We start from the raw sequence: 23,180 nt of genomic DNA, 5'->3' as shown, positions 1-23,180 counted from the left end.
TATTTCCATGTTCATACAGATAGCGGTGTAGATATTTCCATGTTCATACAGATAGAGGTGTAGATATTTCCATGTTCTTACAGATAGCGGTGTAGATATTTCCATGTTCATACAGATAGCGGTGCTGATATTTCCATGTTTATACAGGTAGCGGTGTAGATATTTCCATGTTTATACAGATAGCGGTGTAGATATCTCCATCTTAATACAGATGGCGGTGTAGATATTTATATGTTCATACAGATGGCGGTGCAGATATTCCCATGTTAATACAGATGGCGGGGTAGATATTTCCATGTTCATACAGATAGCGGTGTAGTTATTTCCATGTGTAAAGAGATAGCTGTGTAGATATTTCCATGTATATGCAGATAGCTGTGTAGATATTTCCATGTTTATACAGATAGCGGGTTAGATATTTCCATGTTCATACAGATGGCTGTGTAGATATATCCATGTTCATACAGATGGTGGTGTAGATATTTCCATGTTCCTACACTTAGCTGTGTAGATATTTCCATGTTCATACAGATAGCGGTGAAGATGTATGCATGTTTACACAGATAGCGGTGTAGATATTTCCATGTTCATACAGATAGCGTTGTAGATATTTCCATGTTCATCCAGATGGCTGTGTAGACATATCCATTTTCATACAGATGGCGTTGAAGATATTTCCATGTTCATAAAGATAGCGGTGTAGATATTTCCATGTTCATACAGATAGCGGGTTAGATATTTCCATGTTCATACAGATGGCTGTGTAGATATATCCATGTTCATACAGATGGTGGTGTAGATATTTCCATGTTCCTACACTTAGCGGTGTAGATATTTCCATGTTCATACCGATAGCGGTGCTGATATTTCCATGTTTATACAGGTAGCGGTGCAGTTATTTCCATGTTCTTACAGATAGCGGTGTAGATATTTCCATGTTTATACAGACAGCAGTGTAGATATTTCCTTGTTTATACAGATAGCGGTGTAGATATCTCCTTCTTAATACAGACGGCGGTGTAGATGTTTATATGTTCATACAGATGGCGGTGCAGATATTTCCATGTTCATACAGATGGCTGTGTAGATATTTCCATGTATATGCAGATAGCTGTGTAGATATATCCATTTTCATGCAGATAGCGGTGTAGATATTTCCATGTTCAAACATATAGCCGTGTAGATATTTCCATGTTCATACAGATAGCGGTGTAGATATTTCCATGTTCACACAGATAGAGGTGTAGATATTTCCATGTTCATACAGATAGCGGTGTAGATATTTCCATGTTCATACAGATAGCGGTGCTGATATTTCCATGTTTATACAGGTAGCGGTGTAGATATTTCCATGTTTATACAGATAGCGGTGTAGATATCTCCATCTTAATACAGATGGCGTTGTAGATATTTATATGTTCATACAGATGGCGGTGCAGATATTCCCATGTTAATACAGATGGCGGGGTAGATATTTCCATTTTCATACAGATAGCGGTGCAGTTATTTCCATGTGTAAAGAGATAGCTCTGTAGATATTTCCATGTATATGCAGATAGCTGTGTAGATATTTCCATTTTCATGCAGATTGCGGTGTAGATATTTCCATGTTCAAATAGATAGCGGTGTAGATATTTCCATGTTCATACAGATAGCGGTGTAGATATTTCCATGTTTATACAGATAGCGGTGAAGATGTATCCATGTTTACACAGATAGCGGTGTAGATATTTCCATGTTCATACAGATAGCGGTGTAGATATTTCCATGTTCATCCAGATGGCTGTGTAGACATATCCATTTTCATACAGATGGCGTTGAAGATATTTCCATGTTCATAAAGATAGCCGTGTAGATATTTCCATGTTCATACAGATAGCGGGTTAGATATTTCCATGTTCATACAGATGGCTGTGTAGATATATCCATGTTCATACAGATGGCGGTGAAGATATTTCCATGTTCATACAGATGGCGGTGTAGATATTTCCAGGTTCCTACACATAGCGGTGTAGATATTTCCATGTTCATACCGATAGCGTTGCTGATATTTCCATGTTTATACAGGTAGCGGTGTAGATATTTCCATGTTCATATAGATAGTGGTGTAGATATTTCCAGGTTTATACAGACAGCAGTGCAGATATTTCCTTGTTTATACAGATAGCGGTGTAGATATCTCTTTCTTAATACAGACGGCGGTGTAGATGTTTATATGTTCATACAGATGGCGGGGCAGATATTTCCATGTTCATACAGATGGCGGTGTAGATATTTCCATGTTTATACAGATAGCGGTGTAGATATCTCAATCTTAATACAGATGGCGGCGTAGATATTTATATGTTCATACAGATGGCGGTGCAGACATTTCCATGTTCATACAGATAGCTGTGTAGATATTTTCATGTTTATACAGATAGCGGTGAAGATGTATGCATGTTTACACAGATAGTGGTGTAGATATTTCTATGTTCATACAGATAGCGGTGTAGATATTTCCATGTTCATCCAGATGGCTGTGTAGATATATCCATGTTCATACAGTTAGCGGTGTAGATATTTCCATGTACATACAGATAGTGGTGTAGATATTTCCATGTTCATACAGATAGCGGTGTAGCTATTTCCATGTTCATACAGATAGCGGTGTAGATATTTCCATGTTCATAGATATAGTGGTGTAGATATTTACATGTTCATACAGATAGCGGTGCTGATATTTCCATGTTTATACAGGTAGCGGTGTAGATATTTCCATGTTTATACAGATACTGGTGTAGATATTTCCATGTTTATACAGATGGCAGTGTAGATATTTCCAAGTTTATACAGATAGCGGTGTAGATATCTCCATCTTAATACAGATGGCGGTGTAGATATTTATATGTTCATACAGATGGCGGTGCAGATATTTCCATGTTCATATAGATGGCAGTGTAGATATTTCCATGTTTATAGAGATAGAGGTGTAATTATTTCCATGTGTAAAGAGATAGCTTTGTAGATATTACCATGTGTATGCAGATAGCTGTGTAGATATTTCCATTTTCATGCAGATAGCTGTGTAGATATTTCCATGTTCAAACAGATGGCGGTGTAGATATTTCCATGTTCATACAGATAGCGGTGTAGATATTTCCATGTTTATACAGATAGCGGTGAAGATGTATGCATGTTTACAAGGACAGCAGTGTAGATATTTCCATGTTCATGCAGATAGCGGTGTAGATATTTCCATGTTCATCCAGATGGCTGTGTAGATATATCCATGTTCATACAGATGGCAGTGCAGATATTTCCATGTTCATACAGACGGCGGTGTAGATATTTCCATGTTTATACAGATAGCGGTGTAGTTATTTCCAAGTGTAAAGAGATAGCTGTGTAGATATTCCCATGTATATGCAGATAGCTGTGTAGATATTTCCATTTTCATGCAGATAGCGGTGTATATATTTCCCTGTACAAACAGATAGCGGTGTAGATATTTCCATCTTCATACAGATGGCGGTATAGATATTTCCATGTTTATAGAGATAGCGGTGTAGTTATTTCCATGTGTAAAGAGATAGCTTTGTAGATATTTCCATGTATATGCAGATAGCTGTGTAGATATTTCAATTTTGATGCAAATAGTGCTGTAGATATTTCCATGTTCAAACAGATAGCGGTGTAGATATTTCCATGTTCATACAGATAGCGGTGTAGATATTTTCATGTTTATTCAGATAGCGGTGAAGATGTATGCATGTTTACACAGTTAGCGGTGTAGATATTTCCATGATCATACAGATACCGGTGTAGATATTTCCATGTTCATCCAGATGGCTTTGTAGATATATCTATGTTTATACAGGTAGCGGTGTACATAATTCCATGTTTATACAGATAGCGGTGTAGATATTTCCATGTTCATACAGATAGCGGTGTAGATATTTCCATGTTTATACAGATAGCGGTGTAGATATCTCCTTCTTAATACAGATGGCGGTGTAGATATTTATATGTTCATACAGATGGAGGTGCAGATATTTCCATGTTCATACAGATGGCGGTGTAGTTATTTCCATGTGTAAAGAGATAGCTGTGTAGATATTCCCATGTATATGCAGATAGCTGTGTAGATATTTCCATTTTCATGCAGATAGCGCTGTATATATTTCCCTGTACAAACAGATAGCGGTGTAGATATTTCCATCTTCATACAGATGGCGGTATAGATATTCCCATGTTTATAGAGATAGCGGTGTAGTTATTTCCATGTGTAAAGAGATAGCTTTGTAGATATTTCCATGTATATGCAGATAGCTGTGTAGTTATTTCAATTTTGATGCAGATAGCGGTGTAGATATTTCCATGTTCAAACAGACAGCGGTGTAGATATTTCCATGTTCATACAGATAGCGGTGTAGATATTGTCATGTTTATTCAGATAGCGGTGAAGATTTATGCATGTTTACACAGTTAGCGGTGTAGATATTTCCATGTTCATACATATAGCGGTGTAGATATTTCCATGTTCATAAAGATGGCTGTGTAGATAAATCCATGTTTATACAGGTAGCGGTGTACATAATTCCATGTTTATACAGATAGCGGTGTAGATATTTCCATGTTCATACAGATAGCGGTGTAGATATTTCCATGTTTATACAGATAGCGGTGTAGATGTCTCCTTCTTAATACAGATGGCGGTGTAGATATTTATATGTTCATACAGATGGCGGTGCAGATATTTCCATGTTCATACAGATGGCGGTGTAGATATTTCCATGTATATAGATTTAGCGGTGTAGATATTTCCATGTGTAAAGAGATAGATGTGTAGATATTTCCATGTATATGCAGATATCTGTGTAGATATTTCCATTTTCATGCATATTGCGGTGTAGATATTTCCATGTTCAAAAAGATAGCGGTGTAGATATTTCCATGTTCATACAGATAGCGGAGTAGATATTTCCATGTTTATACAGATAGCGGTTAAGATGTATGCATGTTTACACAGATAGCGGTGTAGATATTTCCATGTTCATACAGATAGCGGTGTAGATATTTCCATGTTCATCCAGATAGCTGTGTAGACATATCCATTTTCATACAGATGGCGTTGAAGATATTTCCATGTTCATAAAGATAGCGGTGTAGATATTTCCATGTCCATACAGGTAGCGGGTTAGATATTTCCATGTTCATACAGATGGCGGTGTAGATATTTCCATGTTCCTACACATAGCGGTGTAGATATTTCCATGTTCATACCGATAGCGGTGCTGATATTTCCATGTTTATACAGGTAGCGGTGTAGATATTTCCATGTTCATACAGATAGCGGTGTAGATATTTCCAAGTTTATTCAGACAGCAGTGTAGATATTTCCCTGTTTATACAGATAGCGGTGTAGATATCTCCTTCTTAATACAGACGGCGGTGTAGATGTTTATATGTTCATACAGATGGCTGGGCAGATATTTCCATATTCATACAGATGGCGGTGTAGATATTTCCATGTTTATAGAGAAAGCGGTGTAGATATCTCCTTCTTAATACAGATAGCGGTGTAGATGTTTATATGTTCATACAGATGGCGGTGCAGATATTTCCATATTCATACAGATAGCTGTGTAGATATTTCCATGTATATGCACATAGCTGTGTAGATATTTCCATTTTCATGCAGATAGCGGTGTAGATATTTCCAGGTTCAAACAGATAGCGGTGTAGATATTTCCATGTTCATACAGATAGCGGTGTAGATATTTCCATGTTCATACAGATAGAGGTGTAGATATTTCCATGTTCTTACAGATAGCGGTGTAGATATTTCCATGTTCATACAGATAGCGGTGCTGATATTTCCATGTTTATACAGGTAGCGGTGTAGATATTTCCATGTTTATACAGATAGCGGTGTAGATATCTCCATCTTAATACAGATGGCGGTGTAGATACTTATATGTTCATACAGATGGCGGTGCAGATATTCCCATGTTAATACAGATGGCGGGGTAGATATTTCCATGTTCATACAGATAGCGGTGTAGTTATTTCCATGTGTAAAGAGATAGCTGTGTAGATATTTCCATGTATATGCAGATAGCTGTGTAGATATTTCCATTTTCATGCAGATTGCCGTGTAGATATTTCCATGTTCAAATAGATAGCTGGGTAGATATTTCCATGTTCATACAGAAAGCGGTGTAGATATTTCCATGTTCATACAGATAGCGGTGTAGATATTTCCATGTTCATACAGATAGCGGTGTAGTTATTTCCATGTGTAAAGAGATAGCTGTGTAGATATTCCCATGTATATGCAGATAGCTGTGTAGATATTTCCATTTTCATGCAGATAGCGGTGTATATATTTCCCTGTACAAACAGATAGCGGTGTAGATATTTCCATGTTCATACAGATAGTGGTGTAGATATTTCCATGTTCATACAGATAGTGGTGTAGCTATTTCCATGTTCAAACAGATAGCGGTGTGGATATTTCCATGTTCATAGAGATAGCGGTGTAGATATTTCCATGTTCATACAGATAGCGGTGCTGATATTTCCATGTTTATACAGGTAGCGGTGTAGATATTTCCATGTTTATACAGATAGCGGTGAAGATGTATGCATGTTTACACAGATAGCGGTGTAGATATTTTCATGTTCATCCAGATGACTGTGTAGATATATCCATGTTCATACAGATGGCAGTGAGGATATTTCCATGTTCATACAGATAGCGGTGTAGATATTTCCATGTTCATACAGATAGCGGTGTAGATATTTCCGTGTTCATACCGATAGCGGTGCTGATATTTCCATGTTTATACAGGTAGCGGTGTAGATATTTCCATGTTTATACAGGCAGCGGTGTAGATATTTCCATGTTCATACAGATAGCGGTGTAGATATTTCCATGTTTATACAGATAGCGGTGAATATGTATGCATGTTTACTCATATAGCGGTGTAGATATTTCCATGTTCTTCCAGATGGCTGTGTAGATATATCCATGTTCATACAGATTGCGGTGTAGATATTTCCATGTTCAAACAGATAGCGGTGCAGATATTTCCTTGCTCATCCAGATGGCTGTGTAGATATATCCATGTTCATACAGATGGCGGGGAAGATATTTCCATGTTCATACAGATAGCGGTGTAGATATTTCCATGTTCATACAGATAGCGATGTAGATATTTCCATGTTCATACAGATAGCGGTGTAGATATTTCCATGTTCATCCAGATGGCTGTGTAGATATATCCATGTTCATACAGATAGCGGTGTAGATATTTCCATGTTCATACAGTTAGCGGTGTAGCTCTTTCCATGTTCATACATGTAGCGGTGTAGATATTTCCATGTTTATCCAGATGGCTGTGTAGATATATCCATGTTCATACCGATGGCGGTGAAGATATTTCCATGTTCATACAGATAGCGGTGTAGACATTTCCATGTTCGTACAGAAAGCGGTGTAGATATTTCCAAGTTCATAGAGATAGCAGTGTAGCTATTTCCATGTTCATACAGATAGCGGTGTAGATATTTCCATGTTCATCCAAATGGCTGTGTTGATATTTCCATGTTCATACAGATAGCGGTATAGATATTTCCATGTTTATACAGATAGCGGTGAAGATGTATGCATGTTTACACATACAGCGGTGTAGATATTTCCATGTTCATCCAGATGGCTGTGTAGATATATCCATGTTCATACCGATGGCGGTGAAGATATTTCCATGTTCATACAGATAGAGGTGTAGATATTTCCATGTTCCTACAGAAAGCGGTGTAGAGATTTCCATGTTCAAACAGATAGCAGTGTAGCTATTTCCATGTTCATACACATAGCGGTGTAGATATTTCCATGTTCAAACAGATAGCGGTGTAGATATTTCCATGTTCATACAGATAGCGGTGTAGATATTTCCATGTTTATACAGATTGCGGTGAAGATGTATGCATGTTTACACATATAGCGGTGTAGATATTTCCATGTTCATCCAGATGGCTGTGTAGATATATCCATGTTCATACAGATAGCGGTGTAGATATTTCCATGTTCAAACAGATAGCGGTGCACATATTTCCATGCTCATCCAGATGGCTGTGTAGATATATCCATGTTCATACAGATGGCGGGGAAGATATTTCCATGTTCATACAGATAGCGGTGTAGATATTTCCATGTTCATACAGATAGCGGTGTAGATATTTCCATATTCATACAGATAGCGGTGTATGTATTTCCATGTTCATACAGATAGTGGTGTAGATATTTCCATGTTCATCCAGATGGCTGTGTATATATATCCATGTTCATACAGATAGCGGTGTAGATATTTCCATGTTCATCCAGATGGCTGTGTAGCTATTTCCATGTTCATACATATAGTGGTGTAGATATTTCCATGTTCATACAGACAGCGGTGCTGATATTTCCATGTTTATACAGGTAGCGGTGTAGATATTTCCATGTTCATACAGATAGCGGTGTAGATATTTCCATGTTTATACAGATAGCGGTGAAGTTGTATGCATGTTTACACAGGTAGTGGTGTAGATATTTCCATGTTCATACAGATAGCGGTGTAGATATTTCCATGTTCATCCAGAAGGCTGTGTAGATATTTCCATTTTCATACAGATAGCAGTGCTGATATTTCCATGTTTATACAGGTAGCGGTGTAGATATTTCCATGTTTATACAGATAGCGGTGTAGATATTTCCATGTTTATACAGATAGCGGTGAAGATGTATGCATGTTTACACAGATAGCGGTATAGATATTTCCATGTTCATACAGATAGTGGTGTAGATATTTCCATGTTCATCCAGATGGCTGTGTAGATATATCAATGTTCATACAGATGGAGATGAAGACATTTCCATGTTCATACAGATAGCGGTGTAGATATTTCCATGTTCATACAGATAGCGGTGAAGATATTTCCATGTTCATACAGACAGCGGTGCTGTTATTTCCATATTCATCCAGGTGGCTGTGTAGATATATCCATGTTCATACAGATGGCGGTGAAGATATTTCCATGTTCATACTGATATCGGTGTAGATATTTCCATGTTCATACAGATAGCGGTGCTGATATTTCCATGTTTATACAGGTAGCGGTGTAGATATTTCCATGTTTATACTGATAGCGGTGTAGATTTTCCATGCTTATACAGATAGCGGTGTAGATATTTCCATGTTTATACAGATAGCGGTGTAGATATCTCCATCTTAATACAGATGGCGGTGTAGATATTTATATGTTCATACAGATGGCGGTGTAGATATTTCCATGTTCATACAGATGGTGGTGTAGATATTTTCATGTTTATAGAGATTGCGGTGTAGATATTTCAATGTGTAAAGAAATAGCTTTGTAGATATTTCCTTGTATATGCAGATAGCTGCGTAGATATTTCCATTTTCATGCAGATAGCGGTGTAGATATTTCCATGTTCAAACAGACAGCTGTGTAGATATTTCCATGTTCATACAGATAGCGGTGTAGATATTTCCATGTTTCTACAGATAGCGGTGAAGATTTATGCATCTTAACACAGATAGTGGTGTAGATATTTCCATGTTCATACAGATAGCGGTGTAGATATTTCCATGTTCATCCAGAAAGCGGTGTAGATTTCCATGTTCATACAGATAGCGGTGCAGATATTTCCATGTTCATCCAGATGGCTGTGTAGATATATCCATGTTCATACAGATGGCGGTGAAGATATTTCCATGTTCATACAGATAGCGGTGTAGATATTTCCATGTTCATACAGATAGCGGTGTAGATATTTCCATGTTCATACAGATAGCGGTGTATGTATTTCCATGTTCATACAGATAGCGGTGTAGATATTTCCATTTTCATGCAGATAGCGGTGTATATATTTCCCTGTTCAAACAGTTAGCGGTGTAGATATTTCCATGTTCATAAAGATAGCTGTGTAGATATTTCCATGTTTATACAGATAGCGGTGAAGTTGTATGCATGTTTACACAGATAGCGGTGTAGATATTTCCGCGTTCATCCTGATGGCTGTGTAGATATATCCATATTCATCCAGATGGCTGTGTAGATATTTCCATGTTCATACAGATAGCGGTGTAGATATTTCCATGTTCATACAGATAGCGGTGTAGATATTTCCATGTTTATCCAGATGGCTGTGTAGATATATCCATGTTCATACAGATGGCGGTGAAGGCATTTCCATGTTCATACATATAGCGGTGTAGATATTTCCATGTTCATACAGATAGCGGTGTAGATATTTCCATGTTCATCCAGAAAGCGGTGTAGATTTCCATGTTCATACAGATAGCAGTGCAGATATTTCCATGTTCATCCAGATGGCTGTGTAGATATATCCATGTTCATACCGATGGCGGTGAAGATATTTCCATGTTCATACAGATAGAGGTGTAGATATTTCCATGTTCCTACAGAAAGCAGTGTAGAGATTTCCATGTTCAAACAGATAGCAGTGTAGCTATTTCCATGTTCATACACATAGCGGTGTAGATATTTCCATGTTCAAACAGATAGCGGTGTAGATATTTCCATGTTCATACAGATAGCGGTGTAGATATTTCCATGTTTATACAGATTGCGGTGAAGATGTATGCATGTTTACACATATAGCGGTGTAGATATTTCCATGTTCATCCAGATGGCTGTGTAGATATATCCATGTTCATACAGATAGCGGTGTAGATATTTCCATGTTCAAACAGATAGCGGTGCACATATTTCCATGCTCATCCAGATGGCTGTGTAGATATATCCATGTTCATACAGATGGCGGGGAAGATATTTCCATGTTCATACAGATAGCGGTGTAGATATTTCCATGTTCATACAGATAGCGGTGTAGATATTTCCATATTCATACAGATAGCGGTGTATGTATTTCCATGTTCATACAGATAGTGGTGTAGATATTTCCATGTTCATCCAGATGGCTGTGTATATATATCCATGTTCATACAGATAGCGGTGTAGATATTTCCATGTTCATCCAGATGGCTGTGTAGCTATTTCCATGTTCATACATATAGTGGTGTAGATATTTCCATGTTCATACAGACAGCGGTGCTGATATTTCCATGTTTATGCAGGTAGCGGTGTAGATATTTCCATGTTCATACAGATAGCGGTGTAGATATTTCCATGTTTATACAGATAGCGGTGAAGTTGTATGCATGTTTACACAGGTAGTGGTGTAGATATTTCCATGTTCATACAGATAGCGGTGTAGATATTTCCATGTTCATCCAGAAGGCTGTGTAGATATTTCCATTTTCATACAGATAGCAGTGCTGATATTTCCATGTTTATACAGGTAGCGGTGTAGATATTTCCATGTTTATACAGATAGCGGTGTAGATATTTCCATGTTTATACAGATAGCGGTGAAGATGTATGCATGTTTACACAGATAGCGGTATAGATATTTCCATGTTCATACAGATAGTGGTGTAGATATTTCCATGTTCATCCAGATGGCTGTGTAGATATATCAATGTTCATACAGATGGAGATGAAGACATTTCCATGTTCATACAGATAGCGGTGTAGATATTTCCATGTTCATACAGATAGCGGTGAAGATATTTCCATGTTCATACAGACAGCGGTGCTGTTATTTCCATATTCATCCAGGTGGCTGTGTAGATATATCCATGTTCATACAGATGGCGGTGAAGATATTTCCATGTTCATACTGATATCGGTGTAGATATTTCCATGTTCATACAGATAGCGGTGCTGATATTTCCATGTTTATACAGGTAGCGGTGTAGATATTTCCATGTTTATACTGATAGCGGTGTAGATTTTCCATGCTTATACAGATAGCGGTGTAGATATTTCCATGTTTATACAGATAGCGGTGTAGATATCTCCATCTTAATACAGATGGCGGTGTAGATATTTATATGTTCATACAGATGGCGGTGTAGATATTTCCATGTTCATACAGATGGTGGTGTAGATATTTTCATGTTTATAGAGATTGCGGTGTAGATATTTCAATGTGTAAAGAAATAGATTTGTAGATATTTCCATGTATATGCAGATAGCTGCGTAGATATTTCCATTTTCATGCAGATAGCGGTGTAGATATTTCCATGTTCAAACAGACAGCTGTGTAGATATTTCCATGTTCATACAGATAGCGGTGTAGATATTTCCATGTTTCTACAGATAGCGGTGAAGATTTATGCATCTTAACACAGATAGTGGTGTAGATATTTCCATGTTCATACAGATAGCGGTGTAGATATTTCCATGTTCATCCAGAAAGCGGTGTAGATTTCCATGTTCATACAGATAGCGGTGCAGATATTTCCATGTTCATCCAGATGGCTGTGTATATATATCCATGTTCATACAGATGGCGGTGAAGATATTTCCATGTTCATACAGATAGCGGTGTAGATATTTCCATGTTCATACAGATAGCGGTGTAGATATTTCCATGTTCATACAGATAGCGGTGTATGTATTTCCATGTTCATACAGATAGCGGTGTAGATATTTCCATTTTCATGCAGATAGCGGTGTATATATTTCCCTGTTCAAACAGTTAGCGGTGTAGATATTTCCATGTTCATAAAGATAGCTGTGTAGATATTTCCATGTTTATACAGATAGCGGTGAAGTTGTATGCATGTTTACACAGATAGCGGTGTAGATATTTCCGCGTTCATCCTGATGGCTGTGTAGATATATCCATATTCATCCAGATGGCTGTGTAGATATTTCCATGTTCATACAGATAGCGGTGTAGATATTTCCATGTTCATACAGATAGCGGTGTAGATATTTCCATGTTTATCCAGATGGCTGTGTAGATATATCCATGTTCATACAGATGGCGGTGAAGGCATTTCCATGTTCATACATATAGCGGTGTTGATATTTCCATGTTCATACAGATAGCGGTGTAGATATTTCCATGTTCATCCAGAAAGCGGTGTAGATTTCCATGTTCATACAGATAGCAGTGCAGATATTTCCATGTTCATCCAGATGGCTGTGTAGATATATCCATGTTCATACAGATGGCGGTGAAGATATTTCCATGTTCATACAGATAGCGGTGTAGATATTTCCATGTTCATACAGATAGCGGTGTAGATATTTCCATGTTCATACAGATAGCGGTGTATGTATTTCCATGTTCATACAGATAGCGGTGTAGATATTTCCATTTTCATGCAGATAGCGGTGTATATATTTCCCTGTTCAAACAGTTAGCGGTGTAGATATTTCCATGTTCATAAAGATAGCTGTGTAGATATTTCCATGTTTACACAGATAGCGGTGAAGTTGTATGCATGTTTACACAGATAGCGGTGTAGATATTTCCACGTTCATCCAGATGGCTCTGTAGAGATATCCATGTTCATGCAGATGGCGGTGATGATATTTCCATGTTCATACAGATAGCAGTGTAGATATTTCCATGTTCATACAGATAGCGGTGTAGATATTTCCATGTTCATACAGATAGCGGTGTAGATATTTCCATGTTCATACAGATAGCGGTGTATGTATTTCCATGTTCATCCAGATAGCGGTGTAGATATTTCCATGTTCATCCAGATGGCCGTGTAGATATTTCCATGTTCATACAGATAGCGGTGTTGATATTTCCATGTTCATACAGATAGCGGTGTAGATATTTCCATGTTCATCCAGATGGCTGTGTAGATATATCCATGTTCATACAGATGGCGGTGAAGAGATTTCTATGTTCATACAGATAGCGGTGTAGATATTTCCATGTTCATACAGATAGCCGTGTAGATATTGCCATGTTCATACCGATAGCGGTGCTGATACTTCCATGTATATACAGGTAGTGGTGTAGATATTTCCATGTTTATACACATAGCGGTGTAGATATTTCCATGTTTATACAGATAGCGGTGTAGATATCTCCATCTTAATACAGATGGCGGTGTAGATATTTATATGTTCATACAGATGGCGGTGCAGATATTTCCATGTTCATACGGATGGCGGTGAAGATATTTCCAAGTTCATACAGATGGCGGTGTAGAAAGTTCCATGTTCATACTGATAGCGGTGCTGATATTTCCATGTTTATACAGGTAGCGGTGTAGATATTTCCATGTTTATACAGATAGCAGTGTAGATATTTCCATGTTTATACACATAGCGGTGTAGATATTTCCATGTTTATACAGATAGCCGTGTAGATATTTCCATGTTTATGCAGATAGTGGTGTAGATATCTCCATCTTAATACAGATGGCGGTGTAGATATTTAAATGTTCATACAGATGGCGGTGCAGATATTTCCATGTTCACACAGATGGCGTTGTAGGTATTTCCATGTTCATACAGATAGCGGTGAAGTTATTTCCATGTGTAAAGAGATAGCTGTGTAGATATTTCCAAGTATAAGCAGATAGCTGTGTAGATATTTCCATTTTCATGCAGATAGCGGTGTATATATTTCCCTGTTCAAACAGTTAGCGGTGTAGATATTTCCATGTTCATAAAGATAGCTGTGTAGATATTTCCAAGTTTATACAGATAGCGGTGAAGATGTATGCATGTTTACACAGATAGCGGTGTAGATATTTCCATGTTCATCCAGATGGCTGTGTAGATATATCCATGTTCATACAGATAGCGGTGTAGATATTTCCATGTTCATACAGATAGCGGTGCAGATATTTCCATTTTCATACAGATAGCGGTGTAGATATTTCCTTGTTCATACAGAAAGCGGTGTAGATATTTCCATGCTCATACAGATAGTGGTGTATGTATTTCCATGTTCATACAGATAGTGGTGTAGATATTTCCATTTTCATGCAGATAGCGGTGTATATATTTCCCTGTTCAAACAGTTAGCAGTGTAGATATTTCCATGTTCATAAAGATAGCGGTGTAGATATTTCCATCTTTATGCAGATAGCGATGAAGATGTATGCATGTTTACACAGATAGCGGTGTAGATATTTCCATGTTCACCACATGGCTGTGTAGATATATCCATGTTCATACAGATGGCGGTGAAGATATTTCCATGTTCATACAGATAGCGGTGTAGATATTTCCATGTTCATACAGATAGCGGTGTAGGTATTTCCATGGTCATACATATAGCGGTGTATGTATTTCCATGTTCATACAGATAGCGGTGTAGATATTTCCATGTTCATCCAGATGGCTGTGTAGATATTTCCATGTTCATACTGATAGCGGTGTAGATATTTCCATGTTCATCCAGATGGCTGTGTAGATATATCCATGTTCATACAGATGGTGGTGAAGATATTTCCATGTTCATACAGATGGCGGTGTACATATTTCCATGTTCGAACAGATAGCCGTGTAGATATTGCCATGTTAATACCGATAGCGGTGCTGATCCTTCCATGTTTATACAGGTAGCGGTGTACATATTTCCGTGTTTATACAGGTAGCGGTGTAGATATTTCCATGTTCATACAGATAGCGGTGTAGATATTTCCATGTTTATACAGATATCGGTGTAGATATCTCCTTCTTAATACAGATGGCGGTGTAGATATTTATATGTTCATACAGATGGCGGTGCAGATATTTCCATGTTCATACAGATGGTGGAGTAGATATTTCCATGTTTATAGAGATAGCGGTGTAGTTATTTCCATGTGTAAAGAGATAGCTGTGTAGATATTTCCATGTATAAGCAGAAAGCTGTGTAGATATTTCCATTTTCATGCAGATAGCGGTGTATATATTTCCCTGTTCAAACAGTTAGCGGTGTAGATATTTCTATGTTCATAAAGATAGCGGTGTAGATATTTCCATGTTTTTGCAGGTAGCGTTGAAGTTGTATGCATGTTTACACAGATAGGGGTGTAGATATTTCCATGTTCATCCAGATGGCTGTGTAGATATATCCATGTTCATACAGATAGCGGTGTAGATATTTCCATGTTCTTACAGATAGCGGTGCAGATATTTCCATGTTCATCAAGATGGCTGTGTGGATATATCCATGTTCATACAGATGGCGGTGAAGATATTTCCATGTTCATACAGATAGCATTGTATGTATTTCCATGTTCATACAGATAGCGGTGTAGATATTTCCATTTTCATGCAGATAGCGGTGTATATATTTCCCTGTTCAAACAGTTACCGGTGTAGATATTTCCATGTTCATAAAGATAGCTGTGTAGATATTTCCATGTTTATACAGATAGCGGTGAAGTTGTATGCATGTTTACACAGATAGCGGTGTAGATATTTCCGCATTCATCCTGATGGCTGTGTAGATATATCCATATTCATCCAGATGGCTGTGTAGATATTTCCATGTTCATACAGATAGCGGTGTAGATATTTCCATGTTCATACAGATAGCGGTGTAGATATTTCCATGTTTATCCAGATGGCTGTGTAGATATATCCATGTTCATACAGATGGCGGTGAAGGCATTTCCATGTTCATACCTATAGCAGTGTAGATATTTCCATGTTCATACAGATAGCGGTGTAGATATTTCCATGTTCATCCAGAAAACGGTGTAGATTTCCATGTTCATACAGATAGCAGTGCAGATATTTCCATGTTCATCCAGATGGCTGTGTAGATATATCCATGTTCATACAGATGGCGGTGAAGATATTTCCATGTTCATACAGATAGCGGTGTAGATATTTCCATGTTCATACAGATAGCGGTGTAGATATTTCCATGTTCATACAGATAGCGGTGTATGTATTTCCATGTTCATACAGATAGCGGTGTAGATATTTCCATTTTCATGCAGATAGCGGTGTATATATTTCCCTGTTCAAACAGTTAGCGGTGTAGATATTTCCATGTTCATAAAGATAGCTGTGTAGATATTTCCATGTTTACACAGATAGCGGTGAAGTTGTATGCATGTTTACACAGATAGCGGTGTAGATATTTCCACGTTCATCCAGATGGCTCTGTAGAGATATCCATGTTCATGCAGATGGCGGTGATGATATTTCCATGTTCATACAGATAGCAGTGTAGATATTTCCATGTTCATACAGATAGCAGTGTAGATATTTCCATGTTCATACAGATAGCGGTGTAGATATTTCCATGTTCATACAGATAGCGGTGTATGTATTTCCATGTTCATCCAGATAGCGGTGTAGATATTTCCATGTTCATCCAGATGGCCGTGTAGATATTTCCATGTTCATACAGATAGCAGTGTAGATATTTCCATGTTCATACAGATAGCGGTGTAGATATTTCCATGTTCATCCAGATGGCTGTGTAGATATATCCATGTTCATACAGATGGCGGTGAAGAGATTTCTATGTTCATACAGATAGCGGTGTAGATATTTCCATGTTCATACAGATAGCCGTGTAGATATTGCCATGTTCATACCGATAGCGGTGCTGATACTTCCATGTTTATACAGGTAGTGGTGTAGATATTTCCATGTTTATACACATAGCGGTGTAGATATTTCCATGTTTATACAGATAGCGGTGTAGATATCTCCATCTTAATACAGATGGCGGTGTAGATATTTATATGTTCATACAGATGGCGGTGCAGATATTTCCATGTTCATACGGATGGCGGTGAAGATATTTCCAAGTTCATACAGATGGCGGTGTAGAAAGTTCCATGTTCATACTGATAGCGGTGCTGGTATTTCCATGTTTATACAGGTAGCGGTGTAGATATTTCCATGTTTATACAGATAGCAGTGTAGATATTTCCATGTTTATACACATAGCGGTGTAGATATTTCCATGTTTATACAGATAGCCGTGTAGATATTTCCATGTTTATGCAGATAGTGGTGTAGATATCTCCATCTTAATACAGATGGCAGTGTAGATATTTAAATGTTCATACAGATGGCGGTGCAGATATTTCCATGTTCACACAGATGGCGTTGTAGGTATTTCCATGTTCATACAGATAGCGGTGAAGTTATTTCCATGTGTAAAGAGATAGCTGTGTAGATATTTCCAAGTATAAGCAGATAGCTGTGTAGATATTTCCGTTTTCATGCAGATAGCGGTGTATATATTTCCCTGTTCAAACAGTTAGCGGTGTAGATATTTCCATGTTCATAAAGATAGCTGTGTAGATATTTCCAAGTTTATACAGATAGCGGTGAAGATGTATGCATGTTTACACAGATAGCGGTGTAGATATTTCCATGTTCATCCAGATGGCTGTGTAGATATATCCATGTTCATACAGATAGTGGTGTAGATATTTCCATGTTCATACAGATAGCGGTGCAGATATTTCCATGTTCATACAGATAGCGGTGTAGATATTTCCTTGTTCATACAGAAAGCGGTGTAGATATTTCCATGCTCATACAGATAGTGGTGTATGTATTTCCATGTTCATACAGATAGTGGTGTAGATATTTCCATTTTCATGCAGATAGCGGTGTATATATTTCCCTGTTCAAACAGTTAGCAGTGTAGATATTTCCATGTTCATAAAGATAGCGGTGTAGATATTTCCATCTTTATGCAGATAGCGATGAAGATGTATGCATGTTTACACAGATAGCGGTGTAGATATTTCCATGTTCACCACATGGCTGTGTAGATATATCCATGTTCATACAGATGGCGGTGAAGATATTTCCATGTTCATACAGATAGCGGTGTAGATATTTCCATGTTCATACAGATAGCGGTGTAGGTATTTCCATGGTCATACATATAGCGGTGTATGTATTTCCATGTTCATACAGATAGCGGTGTAGATATTTCCATGTTCATCCAGATGGCTGTGTAGCTATTTCCATGTTCATACATATAGTGGTGTAGATATTTCCATGTTCATACAGATACCGGTGTAGATATTTCCATGTTCATACAGACAGCGGTGCTGATATTTCCATGTTTATACAGGTAGCGGTGTAGATATTTCCATGTTCATACAGATAGCGGTGTAGATATTTCCATGTTTATACAGATAGCGGTGAAGTTGTATGCATGTTTACACAGGTAGTGGTGTAGATATTTCCATGTTCATACAGATAGCGGTGTAGATATTTCCATGTTCATCCAGAAGGCTGTGTAGATATTTCCATTTTCATACAGATAGCGGTGCTGATATTTCCATGTTTATACAGGTAGCGGTGTAGATATTTCCATGTTTATACAGATAGCGGTGTAGATATTTCCATGTTTATACAGATAGCGGTGAAGATGTATGCATGTTTACACAGATAGCGGTATAGATATTTCCATGTTCATACAGATTGTGGTGTAGATATTTCCATGTTCATCCAGATGGCTGTGTAGATATATCAATGTTCATACAGATGGAGATGAAGATATTTCCATGTTCATACAGATAGCGGTGTAGATATTTCCATGTTCATACAGATAGCGGTGAAGATATTTCCATGTTCATACAGACAGCGGTGCTGTTATTTCCATATTCATCCAGATGGCTGTGTAGATATATCCATGTTCATACAGATGGCGGTGAAGATATTTCCATGTTCATACTGATATCGGTGTAGATATTTCCATGTTCATACAGATAGCGGTGCTGATATTTCCATGTTTATACAGGTAGCGGTGTAGATATTTCCATGTTTATACTGATAGCGGTGTAGATTTTCCATGCTTATACAGATAGCGGTGTAGATATTTCCATGTTTATACAGATAGCGGTGTAGATATCTCCATCTTAATACAGATGGCGGTGTAGATATTTATATGTTCATACAGATGGCGGTGTAGATATTTCCATGTTCATACAGATGGTGGTGTAGATATTTTCATGTTTATAGAGATTGCGGTGTAGATATTTCAATGTGTAAAGAAATAGCTTTGTAGATATTTCCATGTATATGCAGATAGCTGCGTAGATATTTCCATTTTCATGCAGATAGCGGTGTAGATATTTCCATGTTCAAACAGACAGCTGTGTAGATATTTCCATGTTCATACAGATAGCGGTGTAGATATTTCCATGTTTCTACAGATAGCGGTGAAGATTTATGCATCTTAACACAGATAGTGGTGTAGATATTTCCATGTTCATACAGATAGCGGTGTAGATATTTCCATGTTCATCCAGATGGCTGTGTAGATATATCCATGTTCATACAGATGGCGGTGAAGATATTTCCATGTTCATACAGATAGCGGTGTAGATATTTCCATGTTCATCCAGATGGCTGTGTAGATATATCCATGTTCATACTATTGGCGGTGAAGTTATTTCCATGTTCATACAGATAGCGGTGTAGATATTTCCATGTTCATACAGATAGCGGTGTAGATATTTCCATGTTCATACAGATAGCGGTGTATGTATTTCCATGTTCATACAGATAGCGGTGTAGATATTTCCATTTTCATGCAGATAGCGGTGTATATATTTCCCTGTTCAAACAGTTAGCGGTGTAGATATTTCCATGTTCATAAAGATAGCTGTGTAGATATTTCCATGTTTACACAGATAGCGGTGAAGTTGTATGCATGTTTACACAGATAGCGGTGTAGATATTTCCACGTTCATCCAGATGGCTCTGTAGAGATATCCATGTTCATGCAGATGGCGGTGATGATATTTCCATGTTCATACAGATAGCAGTGTAGATATTTCCATGTTCATACAGATAGCGGTGTAGATATTTCCATGTTCATACAGATAGCGGTGTAGACATTTCCATGTTCATACAGATAGTGGTGTATGTATTTCCATGTTCATCCAGATAGCGGTGTAGATATTTCCATGTTCATCCAGATGGCCGTGTAGATATTTCCATGTTCATACAGATAGCGGTGTAGATATTTCCATGTTCATACAGATAGCAGTGTAGATATTTCCATGTTCATCCAGATGGCTGTGTAGATATATCCATGTTCATACAGATGGCGGTGAAGAGATTTCTATGTTCATACAGATAGCGGTGTAGATATTTCCATGTTCATACAGATAGCCGTGTAGATATTGCCATGTTCATACCGATAGCGGTGCTGATACTTCCATGTTTATACAGGTAGTGGTGTAGATATTTCCATGTTTATACACATAGCGGTGTAGATATTTCCATGTTTATACAGATAGCGGTGTAGATATCTCCATCTTAATACAGATGGCGGTGTAGATATTTATATGTTCATACAGATGGCGGTGCAGATATTTCCATGTTCATACGGATGGCGGTGAAGATATTTCCAAGTTCATACAGATGGCGGTGTAGAAAGTTCCATGTTCATACTGATAGCGGTGCTGATATTTCCATGTTTATACAGGTAGCGGTGTAGATATTTCCATGTTTATACAGATAGCAGTGTAGATATTTCCATGTTTATACACATAGCGGTGTAGATATTTCCATGTTTATACAGATAGCCGTGTAGATATTTCCATGTTTATGCAGATAGTGGTGTAGATATCTCCATCTTAATACAGATGGCGGTGTAGATATTTAAATGTTCATACAGATGGCGGTGCAGATATTTCCATGTTCACACAGATGGCGTTGTAGGTATTTCCATGTTCATACAGATAGCGGTGAAGTTATTTCCATGTGTAAAGAGATAGCTGTGTAGATATTTCCAAGTATAAGCAGATAGCTGTGTAGATATTTCCGTTTTCATGCAGATAGCGGTGTATATATTTCCCTGTTCAAACAGTTAGCGGTGTAGATATTTCCATGTTCATAAAGATAGCTGTGTAGATATTTCCAAGTTTATACAGATAGCGGTGAAGATGTATGCATGTTTACACAGATAGCGGTGTAGATATTTCCATGTTCATCCAGATGGCTGTGTAGATATATCCATGTTCATACAGATAGCGGTGTAGATATTTCCATGTTCATACAGATAGCGGTGCAGATATTTCCATGTTCATACAGATAGCGGTGTAGATATTTCCTTGTTCATACAGAAAGCGGTGTAGATATTTCCATGCTCATACAGATAGTGGTGTATGTATTTCCATGTTCATACAGATAGTGGTGTAGATATTTCCATTTTCATGCAGATAGCGGTGTATATATTTCCCTGTTCAAACAGTTAGCAGTGTAGATATTTCCATGTTCATAAAGATAGCGGTGTAGATATTTCCATCTTTATGCAGATAGCGATGAAGATGCATGCATGTTTACACAGATAGCGGTGTAGATATTTCCATGTTCACCACATGGCTGTGTAGATATATCCATGTTCATACAGATGGCGGTGAAGATATTTCCATGTTCATACAGATAGCGGTGTAGATATTTCCATGTTCATACAGATAGCGGTGTAGGTATTTCCATGGTCATACATATAGCGGTGTATGTATTTCCATGTTCATACAGATAGCGGTGTAGATATTTCCATGTTCATCCAGATGGCTGTGTAGATATTTCCATGTTCATACTGATAGCGGTGTAGATATTTCCATGTTCATCCAGATGGCTGTGTAGATATATCCATGTTCATAAAGATGGTGGTGAAGATATTTCCATGTTCATACAGATGGCGGTGTACATATTTCCATGTTCGAACAGATAGCCGTGTAGATATTGCCATGTTCATACCGATAGCGGTGCTGATCCTTCCATGTTTATACAGGTAGCGGTGTACATATTTCCGTGTTTATACAGGTAGCGGTGTAGATATTTCCATGTTCATACAGATAGCGGTGTAGATATTTCCATGTTTATACAGATATCGGTGTAGATATCTCCTTCTTAATACAGATGGCGGTGTAGATATTTATATGTTCATACAGGTGGCGGTGTAGATATTTCCATGTTCATCCAGATGGCTGTGTAGATATATCCATGTTCATACAGATAGCGGTGTAGATATTTCCATGTTCTTACAGATAGCGGTGCAGATATTTCCATGTTCATCAAGATGGCTGTGTGGATATATCCATGTTCATACAGATGGCGGTGAAGATATTTCCATGTTCATACAGATAGCATTGTATGTATTTCCATGTTCATACAGATAGCGGTGTAGATATTTCCATTTTCATGCAGATAGCGGTGTATATATTTCCCTGTTCAAACAGTTAGCGGTGTAGATATTTCCATGTTCATAAAGATAGCTGTGTAGATATTTCCATGTTTATACAGATAGTGGTGAAGATGTATGCATGTTTACACAGATAGCGGTG

This window comes from Gorilla gorilla, chromosome 11 (genome assembly GCF_029281585.2).
Source record: "Gorilla gorilla gorilla isolate KB3781 chromosome 11, NHGRI_mGorGor1-v2.1_pri, whole genome shotgun sequence".
NCBI classification, from domain to species: domain Eukaryota; kingdom Metazoa; phylum Chordata; class Mammalia; order Primates; family Hominidae; genus Gorilla; species Gorilla gorilla.
Note: the sequence above shows the minus strand (reverse complement) of the source record.